The sequence below is a fragment of the Pseudopodoces humilis genome, chromosome 1 (genome assembly GCF_049639895.1).
Source record: "Pseudopodoces humilis isolate 2021_Gansu_Grassland_sample_001 chromosome 1, ASM4963989v1, whole genome shotgun sequence".
Taxonomy (NCBI): domain Eukaryota; kingdom Metazoa; phylum Chordata; class Aves; order Passeriformes; family Paridae; genus Pseudopodoces; species Pseudopodoces humilis.
Window position 1 is genome coordinate 61,096,175 of NC_142200.1, and position 14,945 is coordinate 61,111,119.

The 14,945-nt window shown below is 38.9% G+C and overlaps 1 protein-coding gene across 1 annotated transcript in view; it reads right to left on the reverse strand.

Moving 5' to 3' along the window:
- The window catches only part of GABBR2 (gamma-aminobutyric acid type B receptor subunit 2), a 458,385-nt gene that overhangs the window by 159,663 nt on the left and 283,777 nt on the right, over window positions 1–14,945 (reverse strand). The gene's annotated exons all lie outside the window — the stretch shown is intronic.

A 14,945-nucleotide genomic window follows, 5' to 3' on the forward strand; every position in this document is an offset into this window, starting at 1 on the left:
ATAATTAAATCATAATTCCAGACAGCTAACATCATTAAAAGAAACATTTCTGGTTCTTGAAAGAAATGTAAAGCATTTTTAAGAACTCATTTACATAATCAGGAAACCGTTATTGGACACAGTCATCTCCAGCTTTTAGATCACACAGTTTCTTACTGGCTCCCACTATGCAGGACATTTTTACTGGGAGAACAAACACAGCTAAATCACACATTCCCCTCCCATTTAAACAATTAGGACATCTTGCTTTGTGAAGTATTTCCCGGGAGAGTCATGGGGCAGGCTCCAGCCCGTATGGAGCAGACTGGCTAGTTAGCAGATATGCTGGGAATCAAATCTCTTACTCTGACTGGGAATTAGCGACTCATTAGTACCCTGACTGCAAAACGTACTGTGTTATATAATTAAAACCAATGCACATTTGAGTTAAAATTTTACAGTTAGTCTCATCTGGTATTTTGGGACTGTCATCACATCTATGGAGTATTCTTGTACCTAACAGAATAGAGTATGCAGATAGAGGAATCTGTTTGTTTGCTGCCTTGGCCACTGTACCTGGAACTCTGGCGTGCATTTATCCCACACTTCCGGTAACATCTGGCACCAATTATTTTCTGCTATTTTTGTCGAGATTTTGGTATGGCTTAGAAGTGCAGGAGCTTACTGAATTATCATTTTTACACTAAAACTTTTACATTTTGATGAGACTTACAAACCACAGGCCAATTGGCTAAAGATTTCTTTGAAGAGCTGGCTCAGCAGAGACAAAAATTTCCTTTCAGGCCTCTCTGTCTGGGCAGGCACAACCCAATTTACATTTAAATTCCCAGTTCGTGACCCTATTTGTGACACTGATTTTGGGAGCTGATGATCTTGAGCTAGATGGCAAATTTGGAAAGACTGTATTTCACCCAACAGCTCTACATTAACTTTTTCTCCTTTCTCACTCAAAGCGATTTTGCCTGTTCAGCTCTGCTGAATAGAGCAGCTAGCTCCATTTTAGTAAAGTCTACAGTCTGACTAATACTAATCTGAGAGCCCACAGGAGGCAAAAGTTTCCTTAACATAAACCACTATTTTTACTGTTATGTTTTCATATATACTGTTATGTTTTTAGAACTGTCTACAACAAATTGTAGACTGGGCTGCAAATCTGGCAGATGGTCCTAGACATTTATTAAACGAACATCAAGAGCTGGAGTTTGCAGTTCTGAAGACTTATTTGCCTTTCCCATGAGCATGACCCACTCAGATGGACCTAAAACTAGTTTGGAATAAAAGCAAAATCACCTGGTGTCCATCAGCAGTTTCAGAAAGCCCATCCACATGGCATCACATACTCTTAGGAATGAATATAAGTTTATAATTTCTGTCACAGAATGAACATTTACTGTGAAATAGATACATGAATCAATTCCTGACAATCTTAAACAGTAAAATATTCCCAGTAGCCATCTAAAAGCTAAAATGGTTAATGCTAAAACCAGAACCAATCTGCTTCCATTTGTATTTCTAGCATGACAGCTGTTACCTGCAGATCTAAAACATCAAAACACAACCTAGAAAGAAGAGAGAAAAGCATCAGGATGCATATCGATATATAGTGGGCATATTAGATACCAGATAGTCCACAGCATCTCCTGACAGCAAAAGGGGATGACACACACCTTGGTGTAGGTCTAGCCCCAGCTTCAGAGCAAAGCCTCATAGCTCTGACAAGCATGGAAGGGAAATGAATAATTGCCCTGCAACCATTTCTGTATGGAGAGTACTGGGACTAGATGAGATGTGGGAAGCACATAACAGGTGGAGAAACGTACACAAAAAAAACATACAGAAAAAAAAATCTAAATCTGTTGTCTGATTAAGTACAGCAATTAAGGACGTTTTTCTGTGATTATTTCATGTGACAGACGACGCCATTTCTTTTCGACATTCATAAATTCTTACACGGTTTCCTTTACTGGTGAAGTAACACTGGGAATGTGCCTATCCTATAACCAGCTACCAGGAGCTAGCTCTTGTAGGAATGGAGCTCAGTATTTGGAGAAACAAGCTGCCACAGAAGCCTGAAGAGCAAGATTTTTGGACTTGGAAACCCAAGAATGTGGAGAAAAAAATCCCAGTATTTAATACCAGGAAACCACATGCCTTGTCCCTTACCAACAGGAAAGGACAGTTCATAGAGGACATGCCACACTTTATTGAAGTCAAGAAAAGCCATAAAGATATTTGATATCTTAAGGTAGTGACAACAGTGGAAATTAATCTCTGAGGGAAATAAAACATACTTTTATTGAGAGGAAGGATATACTATCCATTTTATAGTGTGATTACAGGGGTGCTGAGGGGGAGACACAAAAAATGTGTTTTGTGATCTTTTGTTCTCCCACCAAGGACAACTACAGATGCTGGTTTTGCAGATCCCTAAGTGCTGATCAGCAAAAAAGCCAATTCCAAATATTAATTAAAGGAGGCAAAGAGACAGGACTACAGGACTGTGGAACTTTTCTCTCTTGCACAGGTCAATACAGATAAGGACGGAACTGCAGGCTCACTTTTCTATATGCCATTCCCTTCAGTTTCCTTTGGAAATTCTGAATTATTGAAGTTAGTATAGTATTTGTATAATGTAGCTCATATCTGTCAAAACCTCTGAGTGTTCAACAACAAAAGGACAGGAGAGAGTAGAACTCCTTCAAAGAAGCACACCAACAAAGTGCTTTTCAGAATATTCAGAATATGATGTTGGCTTCTTTCTGTAGTGCTTCTATTATTTTTTAACTAGATCATTTCATAATCATAATCGAGATATTGTACTGAAGCTCACATTAAAATGCAGAAGAAAAATATGAGGGAAAATGTACTGGGGTTGTGAGATAATTTTTGTCACTACCATGACAGGAGCAGAGAAATTTCAGCACTTGAATCTGAAGCTGTTCCTTCACAGAGGGACAAAAAAGTACAAAAACTAACCAACCCAGATAAAACTGCCCCACAAAATGTGACTGTAAATTATGCCTATAATTCTCACAGAATTATAAACAATCCTTGTTGTTAATTAATTTTCACAGAATAGATTACTTGTATGGCCAAGATGAAAGCCTTCCTCCAACAAAATACTCTTAAAGGTATATTGAAAGATTTTTCTCTACATATTTTATTACGGAGTTTTATGGCCCACTTTAAGCAACTCCACACAAATTGACTCACTATCTCTTAATTAATTAGCTCACATTTCACAAAGTTAGTACAGAGGATTTTCAAGAGCATATCAGGTAGTTACATGCTCTTGTTGAATAATAGCAAAAAAACATCTTGCAACTGATATCATCTGAATAAAACAAACTTACCAAAATTCACAGCAGTATTATGATTGCCAGTCTGTTATCCACTTACACTGAAAATTTCCAGATGACTATGTGTAGTTTCAGTTCCTTTCACTATATTTCATAATTTCTATTTTCAACACATTTTGCAAATGTACTTATTCACACATCATGAAGACAGCTTCTACTGAGAGTGTTTAAGGATGAGAGAAATGCACTTGCAATGCATAAGAGATGGGCCAGATGGATTTCCTTTATTTTCCTCTATGTAGACAATGCTGTCTAGCTTTCATCGACACTGTATCTAAAGCTAATAGCACCCTCAGTTATGTCAGTCTGACTGCAAATAACCCTCACAGTGATGCAGTTAAGTCAACATAAAAATGTTTATACCAGTAAAATTTATGCTTATAAAGGCCCCATAAACCACCATATCCTAAGTTCAGAAAATATGTATATTGATATGAATATCGTGTATATCCATTCATGAACTCCTATATGCCTTTTTTGATATACTCATGTAAAAACTATGTCTATGCTACCATAAAGCCAAATTACATGTCTGTGTAACACCATTGCAGTGCCCAAACCACATGGCTCCATATGAAGACTAAGGATTTCAAAGCTCACAGTAGATTACCATAGCTTGACACTACTAAGAACACTGTTATGTCACTGCAGCTCTTTATAAACTTAGGGTTCCATGTAAACTATAAAGAGAAATGTGAGCAAGTGATGAGTATTCACTTTCCAACAAATATGAAATAAATTTTAAAGCAAATTTAATAAACCTAGCATGGACTATTCTCCAGATAACTAAGGGTCACAGAGGTTTCTCATCTAGAGAACACAGGCTATGCTTGATTTAGAATCAGCAGAAAAAAAAATAACATTACATATAGCTGAAAGCCTAAAAAATACCTAGGTCTTAGTTTGCTCTGAAAAAACAAGGTGCTGCCTCCATGACTCCTCCCTGAAAAGTTTTTCAAATTTTTTTTTATATAGCCTCTTCTGATTCTCCACACAGTAAATGATGCAGTCCCTTAAACCTTCCTGTGACATCAGTTTGACAATCCCTTCTCCCATTGCCTTCCAGATGCCCCTTTTGCTTCATTATCCTAATTCAGTGGGAGTGATTAGATGCTTAGTCTTTTAGAAAATCTTGCTGCATAATCAGCACTCAGCAGCCTGTCTCAGGAACCAATATTATTAAACCTTGTCCTACAACAGAACCACTTATTTTCTGAGCATTACTCCTTATTCATGCATCACAGCTCAACAGGACTGCTGGCAGCTATAGGGAATACTTAGTCATCAGATCTCAGAAGAATATTGGAACAGTGTTTGCCAACAGGTGAAACCAAGCATGGTGCACATGCACCTGAAATACTTGAAGATGAGAATGGCTCTAAAATTTGGAAAGATTTTCTGGTAGTTTCAGCTGGGGTAAAGTTAATTTTCTTCACAGTGGCTAGTACAGTATTTTGGATTTGTGATGGACACAGGGCTGATAATACAGAGATGTTTTTGTTCCTGCTGAGCAGGGCTAACACAGAGCCAAGGCTTTTCTGCTTGTCATACTGTCACATTGGCAAGGGGCTGGAGGTGAACGGGAGGCTGGGATGAGACACAGCTGGGACAGGTGATCTCAACTGACCAAAGGGATATTTCAGGCCATATGACCTCATGCTCAGTTTATAAAGTGGGGAAAGAAGGAAGAAGGAGGGTAAGGGTTATGTGGGATGGGGCCATGCTCTCCTGGGGATGGCTGAACAGCTGCCTCCCCATGGGAAGAGGTGAATGAATTCCTTGTTTTGCTTTGCTTGTGTGCATGGCTTCTGCTTTTCCTATCAAACTGTCTTTATGTCAGTCCCTGAGTTCTATCCTTTTACCCTGCCGATTCTCTCCCCAGTCCTGCTGGTGGAGGAGTGACCAAGTGGCTCTGTGGAGCTTGGCTGCTGACTTGGGTTTAATCTCAAATTTCATATCAATTATCTAGATATTAAAACTCATAATACTGCACAAGTACTCACACTTTCAAAGACACGTCTGACCTCTCTTAAAGCTCACCATTAGCAATCTATTGGTAACTCATTGATAGGTTCAGTCCAGAGAAAGAGTGAAGGGTGCTCTGACACATTACATTATGGTGTCCTGAGGCTTGTCTCTCTCCAATTTAGCTTCTGCTCACACTGCCTTTAAGAGAATTCACTTTAAGAGTGAATGCTTTTCTTTAACACTTTACACTGCCAGTCACCTAGCAATCATTTGTCACTGACAGGTCTTAGGTCTTCTTTCTCATTCCCTCTATTGCCTCCTGGGAAGGCTGCTGAAGAGATTATGTGCTGCACTGAGCGACAGCAATCCTGTGGCCAAGAGTGTTCAGAGAGCAAGTCAGGGGTAGAAAGACTGGCCAAACACAAGCTGCGAAAAACTTAAGCTGGAGACTGAAAACTGATGCCAAGCCTGAGAACACTTCCCATATTTCAATAAATCCTGTGCAAATTGCCTGCAAAGTCTCTGCTAACCTGCCCTACCTGTCTCACTCGTTTTGGAAGCTGTTTCATGAAATAACGATCTACCAAATAACTGGAAATGCTTTCTCAAATGCCTTTACAATAAGTGTCAGGAAAGCTAATTTCCTTCAGAATAAATACAGAAACATTTCATGTTGCGGATCATGTAGAAAATCTTTGCAAATGAATGCAATCTTAACTTTCATAATATATCCTTGTCAGACAGGACTGAGAAGCTTTTCAGTTATCCTTATCACATATCAGCAATAACCAACACCAGTTGAAAGTTTCCAATTAAAAAAAAAAGAATCACAATAGAAGCTTATAAATAATGAATGAGCAAAACCTTTTTCATCCACTTTCAGGCAACCATTTCTTTGTTTAAAGACAAAAATGCTGAGATTAAGAATCGAAGTTCAAATAAGGAGGAAAATGTCAGGTCAGATAGAAGATTATTCTTCAGCAGAAGCTGCCAGAAAAGAAAAACTCAAGGAAGGAAAACATATTACCTTTGCAAGGATTTGAATTGCGACAATTTTTACCCTTGTAATTAGAGTTTTAAAATTTGTTTCGCCCTAAGAAATACTACTTTCATCTTTAACTGCTGCATAGCTATTTCTTTCATTTAAAGTTTTATTTATGTGTTTTGTTTATGTGTTTTGTTTATGAAATCCTAGATTTCACTGCTTTGGAAACTTAAATACACAGCATACAGGAAATCTAGAGTTACAAAAGCAGTATATAGAGTAAGTGATAATTGCTCTTCATAGCCAGATCTCTGGCTGTAAATCCTTCAGTCATCCATAAAGCAAAACAGACAGAAAGGTCAAACCAGACAAGGGCCAAGCAGGGTATCCTTAGAGTCAGGATGAAAGCTAAGGAGTCTTAACCCTGGGCGTATTTCACTGAGTTAGTAATGATGTTCTGCCAAAAGGACACAGCAAGCAAGTAAGCAAGTAGCACATAAAATATCATTAAGTAACCTGAACTCATAAAAGAATCTAGTAATTTTGTAGCCCAAGAGGATTTATTCTTCTATAAAAATTTCAAGAATTTTCATTTTTATGAGCTTATAAAAAATATTTTTACTGATTCTTTTTAAGCTTTATTTTCACCTTCCTTATTCTACTTCTGTCTCTTACTTGGTTTGTTAGACTGACTTCTACTTCTGTATAGAAATTTACTAATATAGTTCATATGAATTTAACACCTAAAATATTAGGTATTTATATATTATGTATCAAAGAAAGAGCTACATAATGAAATAAAAAAATAAAGACTGTGTTTAAAAGAATTATTTATTTAAATGTGAATTGTTTACACCATCATTACAGATTTTATCCAGGAAACCGAGAAAGGTAGAAACAAATATAAAGAAATGAAGGCTGATCATCCACGAAGCAAAACAAGGGTTATGATGAAGCAAGTGAACAGAGCTTACATTAATTCTTCTGACTAGAAGCCCCTGTTTCTTAGGATGCTTAATAAAATCCTCAATAGTTTGAAATGTGGCTGTATATGAGATTACATTTTTTCTCGGATTTAATAATTGTAGCATAAAATTTTGACTGGTATCAAACTGCATAACCTGAAATGTATGTCAGTAATTTGAATCAACTCTAGTAAGTTAAAAGATAAAAGGATATATTCAAGGGGATATTGTATGATTATGTTCTAGGATACATGGATGTGCAATAACTGCAACATCTTAGTCTAGCCAAGGGTTCTTCTGTTCTACTGTTCATTGTCCTTTATTATTTGATTAACTTTACAGAAAATGAAAATCCTCATCATTCTGGGAGTTTATTTGCCAAAGTAAATTATTCTTTAAAGTTGAATGGTGTAATTATACATGTCTTCTTTAATATTAATATTTATCTAAATGTAGCACGGCATGCAAAAATGGACATTTATACCATTTATCACTTGGAGTTACTTCTTCCTGGCAGAGTCCAAACCCAGCAGGCTTTTCTTAACTCAGGATTTACGGTGGGAAATAACATTGTACATATAAAACTACAGGCAGCAATCATGAGAAGACATTTGCTCAATTAATAAATGATAAATTCATTGCTTGTTGTGTCATACGCTAGTCCATTTTCTACAGGGGTGTGTGAGGGAATCAGCCAGTGCAAGCTTGGGCAGACTTCCCGGGAGAACTCCCAGGAGGTTCCCAGGTTGGAAAGACCAGGCAGTGACAGGTTTAGACATGGATACTGCTGGACTGCAGAGAATCCCCCCTGGCAGCAGCCCAGGGCCCAGCAGCAGCTCCATCTGCCAAAGTCTCCGTGGGAGAGGGATGAATGAAGGCAGGACCACGCAGGGTGTGGAGGTGCCAGTGGGAGAGGTGGTAGGCACGTTCTCTTGCCTCCTGAACTTGATTTCAGAGCACTGAAATTGGTCAGAGACCGTGAGGCATGACTCAGAATACACTATAACACTGCACTCATTCAAAGGTAAGGGACAGCAAACCATAGGAACTGCAGTGTTTCTAAAACCCATGGTGTTTCTAAAGAAACCCAAGATGACAGAGCATTAGTGTATCCACATCTTTTATCCAAAGAGAATAAATGCAATTATGTGCCTGGTGACCTGGAAACTCAGTCTGAATAGGCACAGTGTGCACTATCAAGATAGTCTGGTGTCGTGGTTTTAAACCAATAACTAAGAAAATTACTTATTTCTTGCTGTGAGATATGGATTAGAACAAGAGCAAAACAGGCATAAAACTTAAAAGGGAAAAAAAAGAAAGTTTATTGACAAACTACAATAAGAACACCAGAATAAACTTCCAGAAAAACCTTTTCATCCCCTGTCTACCCACTATTCCCTTGTTCACATGACAAAAGAGACAAAACCTTTGGAACTTTGATGGTTAAAACAGTCCCAATTCTTGCTACAGTCTTTTCACCAGTCTTTATAGAGAAACAGAAGTTTCTTCCTGTTAATTTATGGAGTTTCTCACAAGAAAAACTATTTTTCTTATAGTTTTCCATTGCTCTAATGTTAGCTGCCCAGAGCTGCTGTTATTAGAGCCCACTCCTCCCATTTTCACATCCCAAGTGTGTATGGGCCATGAGTCTAGGGATGGGATTTTTAAGGATAAGTTATTCAAAGGCAAAAAGTCTTCTTCATCTGTTTCCGTGAGCTTCACCAGAAAACAGTTTTCTCATTGCCTCTCAAGGCTTCAAATCTTCCAGCACTTCACTGTACCATAATTACTCTACTTTTTACTCAAAATTTACACTTTGAACACTCTATTCCTCCCTATATACTGTCATGAATTAAAGGAGCGTTTTCAAGACCTTATTGTCCATTTCCATAGTTTTAACAGAAAGATATTTCAGCTTAATTAAAGCATCTTCTTAATTCTCTACCTTTTCTTTTCTTTCCTGTCACTAGTAGTTTATAAAGTCTCTTTTCATGTTGATCACTCTCTTTTCTCTGTCTGGATAAAAAGATTAATCCGCAAGTCTCATCTGGGAAATGAAAGAGTTAAAATCTTGCCCAGGCTGTTGTAGGTAGTTCTGTGGCCTCGGCCGGTGCAGGAGCTGGAGCCGTCTGCGATGGAAAGTTCCTCATGGCTGCTCTGAAGAGTGTAGGCGCCGCGCCCAGCCCGCTGCAGGCCCAGAGCCCTCTCTCCTTCTTCACTCAGCAGTCTCCAGTGAATCCAGCCACAGCAAAAAACCTGCAGCCGAGCCAGAGATCGGCTCGGCCCGGCCCGGCCGGAGCCCGGAGAAAACCCCCTCCACAGGGCCCGCATCCCCCGGCTGGGAGACGCTGGGCCCAGCCCAGTCCCCGCCCGGCCGCATGGCCTGGGCAGGGAACGGGAGGCCTGGAGCTCTGCCACCCTTCCCAGCCAGGAAACAAAGAGAACCAAGAGAGCTCTGGTTTTACACTTTAAGGTAGGGTTCACAAGTTGATCCCACTTTTCAATGGCCTAAACTGCTGTCAATTCTCAGCAATGACCGATAATTGGTCAGGAGAAAAGACGCCAGGCAGATCCCAGCAACTTAAACTTTCTTAAAGGTAAAGTAACTCCATGACATCTGGCAAAAGAAAGATTTGAGTCATTATCAAATTACCAAATAATCTAACTTTTTTTTTAGTTAAGCAGAAAGTTACTCATGAATTCAAATAAAATCCACCAAGCAATGTCATTTAGAGAAGAAAAAAACTGGGAATAGCACTGCTGTCAGTCTTGTCCGACTTAGCAGGGAAAAGCACACACGCAGCTGAAAAATGCAAGACACCCAAGACAGTGACCTAATCCCAGTTTCCATCTGCTAGCTCAGCATTTAAGCTTTCCATACAAACATGACAGATGATGTGATAGAGGATATCCTGACAGGAAAGACACAGTCCCCAGGGACCTGGATGACCCTGATCCAGCCCAGCTACATGCTCTGATTGTATGAGAAAGGAAATGAAGGTGACCTTTTCCTCCTCTGGTATGCCTAATATTCTAGCATTTCATTTGATTTTCTCATGCATGCCCAAAAGAAATATTTTTCTACCACTACCTAAGCCCATTATTTATGTAACTGAAATTCTAAATTCAATGTGTAATATCAATAATTTTTATTTTTTTTTCAGTATACAAAACAAATTTAAAAACCCGCATCAGTTACTTAGAAAGCCTGATGTGGTTACTTGTTCCCAGAGAGGATTTTCTTGTCAGTGTGGTGATGCACAGCACAACAGTTTGGCAGTAGCCCTGGTCTGTGGACAGTTTCAGCTGATCTACACGCAGCTGCTAAGTCTCTGCCACTGTGTTTTTGTTGGCTGCTCAGATGTACAGGAGGAGCTGCACGATGCAGCTCTCCTTCTGAGGGCTGGTTAGCCCTTGCTAATTTAAATGATAACCAAACTTAAGTGTACAACATGACAGAAATAAAAATGTCTCCCAGAGCAGAAGATGACCCAGACCAAAGGATCATGCCAGCAATCACGCCTCCCAGCAAGGTTGTTTTCTCTTCACTTAGCAAGGCATGACTGCTTTCTGGTGATCTCACATCATGCAGGGAAAAAACATAAACTCCATTTTGGCACATTTGGATGCATACCTATGATTATATAATTAGGGCCTTCCCTCACCTTCTGTCAGGGCTGTGTTCCCCCTCTCCTGGCAGGGGAAGGCTCAGCACATGCTGAGCAGCCTCCCAGACGGCTGTGCCTGCTCTGTTCCAGCTGAGAGGCCCTAAACCAAGATGCTCTGGCTTCTTCCTTACCTACTGCATCCTTTAACAGAGTTAAGAGGGTGTTATTTAAAGGTTGTAGTTTCACAGCTACCAAGCCTGAAAACGGAGGAGAGCTGCAGCTGCTGTGCATATTATGTGTGTTAGATCTCAACTACTCATTATGTCCTTGAATAACCATTCCTGCCATTGCACCAGGTGGCCTGTGAAAACACTGTAGCCCAGGAAGAGCATTCTTCCTCATTCAGGGTCAAACACAAAGGCAGAATTCCCACTGTCCTTATCCTAAGATACAAAATAAGGGAGTTGAGGCAGTGCTGAACACATTCACACAAAGCTGACATTTCTATGCTTTTTCCTGTCTAACAATTTGTAGAGTAGCTGACAAATGCAGTTTTGCATCATCCAGGCTAGTTTATTCCAAATACTTTATTCAGGACTTGTAGGGGAATAATTCAGGAAGAACTTTAGAGCAACAAAAAGCCCACTTGAGCTGTAACCTGCAACTACAACTGAACCCTTACTGAGATATTAGGGGAGACTTCAAAGTCCCCCAAGTAGCAATACCCCCCCCCAGATCACTGTTTCAGCTTCTGCTGCTGAGATGAACAAGACAGCTGTACTCAAAGAGCCATTGAAAGCCAGACACTTTGAGACTTTGCAGCTCCAGCCTTCCCTTGACAATCAGCTCCCCATGCAAAAGTCACATGGGATCATAGACTGGATTTCCCTGTCCTCAGGGAGGTACGCTCTGCTCCCATAAGGAACAGGCTTGTCATTGCTACAATTAGGGACTGCGCTCTAGGGAGTGAGAGAACATGTTACACAATGTCAGCATGCCTGTCTAACCCAAGAACTGCATGATTCTTTGAGAAAAGTGTGTGCCTGACTGCAAATTTCAGTGTTTTAGAATCATAGAAAGGGTATTTAAAGATAATCTAGTTCCAACCCCCCTGCCATGAGCAGAGATTCGTTCTACAATTAGTAGAAATTCCTCTTGAAAAGCAATGTTTCTTGTCTGTCTTTGTGATCCCCACGAGGCCACCTGAGTAGTTTGGAAAGTTTGGGTTGGTCACCAGGATGAGGGGTGCTGCGAGACTGTAAACACACGTGTGAGAGACCCAGAGCGTGGGGCACTGGCTGAGGGGAGCAGGTGGTGAGACTGCAAAGCCCCATGACCCAAGCACTGGAAGAGGAGAAAAAATTACCATGCCCCACTCAGTTCTCACAGGCTTTAAGAGACAGATCCAGGAGATGGAACCCACTTGTGAAAGGCTGCTGTCTACAAAATAAGTGGTGGGGTTTCAAACAACAGCATTTGGAATGTTTTGTGTAGCACCCCTGCCCAATGGACCCCTACAAGTATATTTCTCATTTTATGAATTTCCATTTTATGCTTTTTTTTTTTAATGTAAATATATGTGAATTGTATATCAGCATGAGACCAAAGCAGTTTTGAAACATAAGATAATAATGGCCAATTCAGAATTTAGCCCACCCTTATCCATGCCTCACATGTTGATAGAGTTGTTTGACTTCCTCCAGATCCTGCCATGACATTTCAGTAGGAAGAAATCTAGTCTTGAATTACAAAATTTATCACCACTATTATTTCATTATTTTGCATTTTTAAATCTAAAGATGTTAAAACTTATGGGGTTGGGGGAGGGGGGGAACTAAAAAAATAATAATCTTTGCAAAAGAAAACTCATTAAGAAAACTATTTTGGGTTGGTCAGATTTGGGTTTTTTTTTTTTACCTGTAAGATGATCTTATGTTCAAGAAAAAAATCTACTCCAACTGGAACTGGTTAAAAGTCAAAGTTCCAGAGAAATAACTCTTTTTTCCTGCTGCTTCAGCAAACCTCCACTTGTTTTAACCTGTTTTGAGTAATCTCTTTGTACTAATCCACTGGAAAAAAATAAAACAAGGAGGGAAAAGTGATTTCCTTTTGGCACTAATGAGGAACAATGTGTTTTACTAAGAGCAAAGAAATTGGTGTAGAGCACTGAGTAAGACATAAGGAACAGTTTTAAAGTGAAACTCATGGATTTTATCTTTAATGATTGCTTAAAAAAAATTCCCAAAATATGGTATATGTCATTGTTGTGCTGTTTCATTTTAAATTCTGATTTATTTTTCCTTTTATTTCTTCATCTGGATTTTGAATAGCTACAGGAAGTAGACTAACATTAAAGAGAAAAAGCCTCCCATGGAAAGCTTCAGCCATTAAATTATAATTACTCCAAATAATAAAGGATTTAATAATTAATAGAAAGCAGTTATATAATACACCTGACAGACAGCTCTGCAATGAAGTTGTGTGGCACAGCACAACCAGAGCACAAAACTGCTTATGCGTAAGCGGAGCATTGTTTTTGTGTGTAACATTAAATACACTTCTCTGAGTTTCCAGAATTAAAACAGATACTTCAGGCACTAAGAGGAAACAACTGGACAAGACGCTCCTAGTTTGAGAGAATCTATTCTGCTCAGAGAATTGATGGCATACAGCAGCATTGTCCTGCTAGGACAGGATTTATGCCTGTAGGAGTGAAATACAATATAGGGAAAAAATCCTTGCAAAGCCGATTAAAAACTAGAAAAGCAGAAGTATGCATTGTTTTCTCATGTATGAATATTGCAGTATGAGAGCGAGGAATGGTAGAAACTTTTGAAATGGTTTGGAAAAAAAATACTAGATTAACCTCCATAAGATGCACAAAATTTTGGGAAGCTGTTGTAATAAACTGATGTAATTGGTTTTTCATTACAAGTGGGATCAAAAGTCAAAAAACTGTAGTGCTTTAAATGAGAAGGATTAGTGTCTAACTGTTCTAATATATTTTTTTGCCTTTTGCCTAAAACAATGTTAAAATTGTAGGTGAAGGAATCTGGAGATTATTTTGGAATATGAGAGGAAGCAGGATTTTGGAAGCAGGTAATGCTAAAAACAGTTTAAAAATATTTCTAAAAGCTTTTCCCTGAAACTGATAGCAAAGTCTTAGTATAAGCTACATACAAAAGTTAGTTATTGCATTAACTTTATTTTTGATGTCTGTAAGTCAAAACCACAGCGATTAAAGTGTGAGAAGGGGTTTTAAATCTTATTCTAAGTGAGTTAGTACACATCTCAGTTCATATGCATCTGAGTAACTGCTTCCAATCCCTTGATATTTACAGCATTTGATGGAAATTTAAGTCATAGAATGTATCCGGAAGGGAAAAAAAAACCCAAAAAAGGACTGGAACAGAATGATAATCTGTTGATTATCTATCATGAGTTTTATATAGCTACATACTTGACCATAAATATTTAACTATTCAAATTTTAAGAATCTCAGTCCAAAAATTTATTAAAAAAGTACTTAGGCACAAGTTTTGTCTCTTCACTGTCTTATAAACAATTCCTTCTCCAATAGCATGCACAGATTCATGGCAGCTATCAATGCAAGTCAAGTGCTCTTACTGCTTTCCAGTAAAAGATGTAAAAATGTTCTCTTGCTTCTTTGTGTTTTGGGTAGGTACAGAAAAATCTAGCACAAATCTCTTGTTTCTAGATTTAAGTAACGTTGATTTAAGCAAGACCAATGGGATGCAAGACAATAAATGTCAAAACTTATGAGCAAGCAACAGCCAAAAACATATGAAACACAATCTGGAGAAGAAATCACACTTCTTGTGTGAGAGCAGTCCCCGGATCTTCACTTACATATTTGGGAATCTGGTACCCTCAAATTCCAGCTACAATCTTTTCCTTTTTCCTGATGCCGTCCTCATCTCAATGGTCTTAACTATCTGACTTTCTAAGAGGAACAGATATGTCCTGGCCATGGTCCTGGTAGAACCAGTACCACAAAAAAGAAGAGACAACAGAGGGGACAGGAGTTATAGCAGATTTA